Raw genomic sequence first — 5,334 nt, 5'->3', positions numbered from 1 at the left:
AATAGAAACAACCCCAATTATTGTTGCAGCACCTTTCATATGTGTAACTCTTACTAAACCAAGTGCATAGGTACCTTATGCAATAGTTACACAAGTGCAACCAATAACAATTTAGGAAATTGAAGGTTGAAACACCCATTGCACAGAGGAAGTTAGAAATATTGGTGAAGGTGAAGCAAGAATCTACACCATCCACCAAGAAAAGGGTCAAGCAAACCTCTAGTGGACCCAAAAAAGGAGGAAGACTCTACAAGTCAGTGATTCAGATGAATTTGAAGATGAAACTAAGGACAGACCAGTGGAGTAGGTAACATAAGAAGGAAGAACACCAACAAGAAAGAAGGCATGGAAACCTAAGGTAGAAAACCTTAACATGAAAATAATAAATGATGATAATTTTGTACAACTAAATAAATATTATAGTCTGTATAGTAATATGGATAGAAGATAGGTGGAGAATCCCATATTGAGGAACATGATCATAAGAAACAAAAGGTTTGACAATATCTAGAATATGATTCCAAAGACCTATTTAATAGGTTATTGAATAGAAAGAAAAGAGTGATAGAAGAGGACACTAAGTTGAGAGAAACTATGATTAATAAGTTGTGTGAAGTCAACTCTAAGGAGGTCATGGACAAAATTCTTGAACGGTATTGAGCCCTTGCTAAGGAACAAAAGAAGAACAATTATTCTGATGGGAGGCAATTATGAGGATGTGAGAAAGGAGACAAAGGATACCATAGCTAAGTATATGACCTTAGTACCTCTAGTAATAAAGGTGAGTGTTTAGTCTAAACCTATGAAAACAATATATGTGCAAGAAATTATAGCTTCAAGTGATGAGGAAGAAGTTAAAGAGATCAAGCATGCACCATCACCACCTTACATAGTTATGGGTATTGAATCCATGCAAGTGGATAGTACACACATAACTATAGATACAAAGAAAAATCCATTTGTAGCTTATGGAGCAACCATTTTTGGCAATATCACTACCTATTCAAGCTCGGATGAAGAAGAAGAAGATGCAACAAAGAAACATGCAGAGGAGAAGAGGAAAGAAGAAGCAAAAATGTAAGAAGAAGAAAAGAAGAAAGAATTAGAAAGGTTAGAAGAGGAAAAGAAGAAGAAACAAGAAGAAAAAGAAAGAAAATAAAAGTAGTAAGAGAAAGAAGAAAGAAAGAAGGAATAAGAGGAAGAGGAAAGGAAGAAAGAAGTAAAGAGACTAGAAGAAGAAAGGAATAAAGTTGAGGAGGAGGAGAAGATTGTAGAACTGAAAGAAGTTATATTCACTCCAGCAGTAACTCTAGTAGTAGTAGTAGTAGTAGTAATACCATCTAATGATGATGATGACCATAAAGGGTTAATGAGCTCATTGAGAAAGTTATTTGGAAAGAAGAAATCTGTTAAGTCTTTTGAGAAGATGTCATCAAAAGTCTTGGACAAGATGTAGAAGATAGTTACTTCAACTGTAGCTAATCCAGACTTCTAGATGAAGGCCAAATAAATAGTGAAATCTTTTGATGAAGAGTTCACAACTTTATCTAAAGTGGCTTTAGAGCAAGCACAAGCCAAGCATGATACAACATTTTTTGACATGGTGTACATGAATGTAAGAAATTATTTAAAGAGACTTGATGTATGAATCAAGGATTTGAGGAAACATATTGATAAGGGAAAGAAGTTGTATGGATAGTGTATGCTATCATAAAAGTACCTAAAATATTTTGAGAATCAAGTAAAGGATCAAATGAGTGAACTTCATACACTCACTACAAAGTGATAGCTCCTTAAGGCCAGTGTTGAAGAATGTGGAATAGAAGTGGAGAAGATCCATAATATAATCAAAGGTTTGGAGTCTGATAAGGAAAAGGCAATAAAGAGGTTCTATACTCTTAGAGAAATCTTGTCACCTAAGATCAAAATCTTGCAGAGGTAATTGGAGGAATGTCTTGCAGTAAAAACTTCCTATGATAAGTTTTCCTATATTGATTTGAGTGCAGTAAAGTGGCATCCTATGCACTATGCAGACTAATCAATATTTTTGATATAGTTAAGGAGAATTGGAAGAAGGAAGTAGAAAGACTAAAACTTGCATATGCAAATTATTTTTCTAGGATATCAAGTTGATCAGCAATAGGCCACCCAATTTTTGTATACATTTTTTGACACCTTTTCCATTGATGTCAAAGGAGGAGTAATATATGTAAGAAAATTTGTATGTAATGTAAGGAATTGTATATGTAAGGGGAAGTAAACTTATGTATCAATGTAAGGAGTGATAAGGAATGCAATGATCCACCAAAACATGAATAAAATTGGTTTGTTTTGAAGGCAATTTTTATATAGTTACTTTTATTTGTTTTTGTTTTGTATGACATCATTTTAGGACTTAACCAATTTTCAAAAATGTTGACATCAATGCCAAAGGGACAGATTTTTGGTCCAATATCGTCAGTGAGATGTCTAGTGAGTTTTCATTTATGACAACTTGTATTCAACATTTCATTTATGCATTTACAAATAGAAAACTGTCTAAGTGTTAGCTAGATTACAACAATATAGAGATAGATATGATGTGTATGCATGACACCATTTGAGTTAACTTATGCACAATTGAGGATAGCTCTATGACAATGTCATAATGACATGGCTAAGTGTGTAGATGTGTACAGTCAGTATGACACAAGTTATAGTCAAAATACCAGTATGACTATTTAACAGAGCATAGCAAAGTATTGTGTTGTATGGCTTAAGGAATTATTTTGGTATGATGATCCGACTTTGTTGATATTAATCCATAAGATACTTTATTTTAATGTCAAGCATGTGAAGACATGAAGGCCGACTAAGCAGAGAATTATAAATTTGTGAGGTATAAATAAAGATCTTATCTTGCACAAAGAATGTGAAGTTGATGTGATGATATATGACATGTGAACTATTGTATGGACAACTTCAAAGATATATAAGCCTTATGTGATGCAAGATCTTATTTATGATTAGAGAAAGTACAAATTACAATAGTGAGAAATTATTGTATGTATATCTATTCTTGTTAAGAACTTTATTGTATAATTGCATGTTAGGGCAGTGAGCTCTTCTTGTATACATTGTATTTGTTCTACCAACTCCTAACAGCATTGAGGCTTTTAACAAGGCCTAGTTCTCTAACAAAGACTCAAGACACTATATGTACTTCATAGACTTCTAATAGGGTCGATATCATTAACATGATTCTTTTATTTAATGGATCATCTAGTGGGTATCATCCCCACTAGGGTTTTTGCTTGGCTAGAGTTTCCCTAGTTAATAGATAATGGTGTTATGAGTTATCTTTGTGCATGGTTATATTTATTGTTCAGCATTGCTGGTTTACTTTCATATGCAAGTTATAAAGTAATTAACTATACTCAATTGTGGGAAAAAGTTTTTAGAATACTAATTTACCCCCCCACCCAGTATTATATATTTCTAACATAGAGACCATAACTTTTGATTCCACCATTGGATTTTCCTAATTTTTGGATATATTATTGGGGATCTAATTTCACCCAAAATCAATAGTTTGATTGAAGAAAAAAATCCTGGTTCAAATTTTGTGAATATTTGTTTGTAGGTCTATCTAGAGTGGTAGAATCAAAGACTATATTTTCAAGATTGATTGGTTATCTGTTATTGTGATATTAATGACAATTATTTAGTTTATACAGGCCTATGAAGGGCATATAATTTGTGTGAGTAATATATTATGGAAGGATTAATGAACACCTTTTGAAAAAGGTAATGTAGACACCTAAAAACCTTTAGAAAATAAAGTATTTTTATTTTCTGAAAATTTCCTGATGACATCATCATTTATTAATTAATTAATTAATTAATTAATTTTTATGCCATTAAATCCCTTTATCTTAATTAAAAATATTTAATTAAGGAATCCCTCCCAAAAATGTTTAAATCTTATTTAAACATTATTTTCTTATTTATTAATTATTTAATTAATAAATTGACCAAAAAACCCAAAATAAATAAAAAATTTATTTTTTGCCCAAAACTTGGCCAATTTCCTTAAGACCACTAACCTCTTCCAAAATCTTCTAATCCTTCTTTAATTTTAATTAAAGGCTAATCCCATCATTTCCTACCCCTAATCCCAATTCAAAATATTTAATTAAGATTAAATATTAATCCCCATGTTTATTAAAAAAGTTTTAATAAATATCTCCTCAACCCAAACCCTTGAAATAAATAAAACTTTATTTATTTCCTAAAAATCTAATTTATCCTCATCCTAAGAAGTTCTAGACTCTTCTAGAAAGTCTTCATCCTCATCCTAGGAAATTCTAGACTATTCTAGAAAGTCTTTATCCTCATCCAAAGTCTAGACTCTTCTAGAAGATGTCTTTAAACCTAATCCTAATCCCCTCCTAACCTTGTCACATTCCATAAACATGGGTTAAGAATTACTAACCCAAGCCAAAGTTAACAAATATCTCCTCCTTCACCCACCCTCATTAAATGCCATCCACTTGCCTATCCCTAAGCTAATCCTAAACCATCCTAATCCATCCTCTAATCATTTGCACAAGCCTAAGCAAGCTTAAAACCCTCCTACTCAAGTCCAAGTCGAAATTGCTCTCATCACCCTCAAAATATCTCAACCATAAAACTTTATGAAGCCCACTAGGCCATAAATGACTCTTCCAAGCCCTTTTATTGCTCTTACAAGTCATTATGAGGGTCTTTATGAAGATGTTATCCCTTGAGCCTCCTTTGTTGACTCATCCTTCCCCTTTCCTCCATCCTCTCACCATGTGACATGTGTCACTCCTTGATTGGTTGTAAGGAAGCACAATCCATTTGCTCTCCTCTCATGCAATCTGAGCCCTCCATGAGCTTTTTTCCATCCTTGCATCTTAACCCTCAATCCCTCAAGCCTCTTGCCTATAAATTGGATCCTTCCCCTTTGTAAAATAACACAATCCATGAAGTAAAGTCATAATGCCATTTTCAGAAGCCATTTTACATCAAAACCATACACTCACACTCAAATTCCAATTTCATTTGAAGCCCTTTTTGAAGCATAAGCTTGAGCATACATCCTATCTATTTAGACAAAGCTACTCAACAAGAGAGCTTCTCATTGAGAGAGCCCATTAATGGCTCATATTCTCAATTGAGATTTCATCTTAGTCTATCTTGAAGTTTATGAATTTTTTTTAGTTTGTAGAAGCTTTATTTAAATTTGGTTTCTATTAGCATACTAACATTTCTCATATATAGGTAAGACACATTAAATTTGTGTTGTGAAGATATGAGATCATCATATGT

This window comes from Cupressus sempervirens, chromosome 5 (genome assembly GCF_028749045.1).
Source record: "Cupressus sempervirens isolate cs-2001-9-10 chromosome 5, ASM2874904v1, whole genome shotgun sequence".
Lineage (NCBI taxonomy): Eukaryota > Viridiplantae > Streptophyta > Pinopsida > Cupressales > Cupressaceae > Cupressus > Cupressus sempervirens.
The sequence above is the reverse complement of the archived record's forward strand: the minus strand, read 5'-3'. Positions refer to the sequence as shown.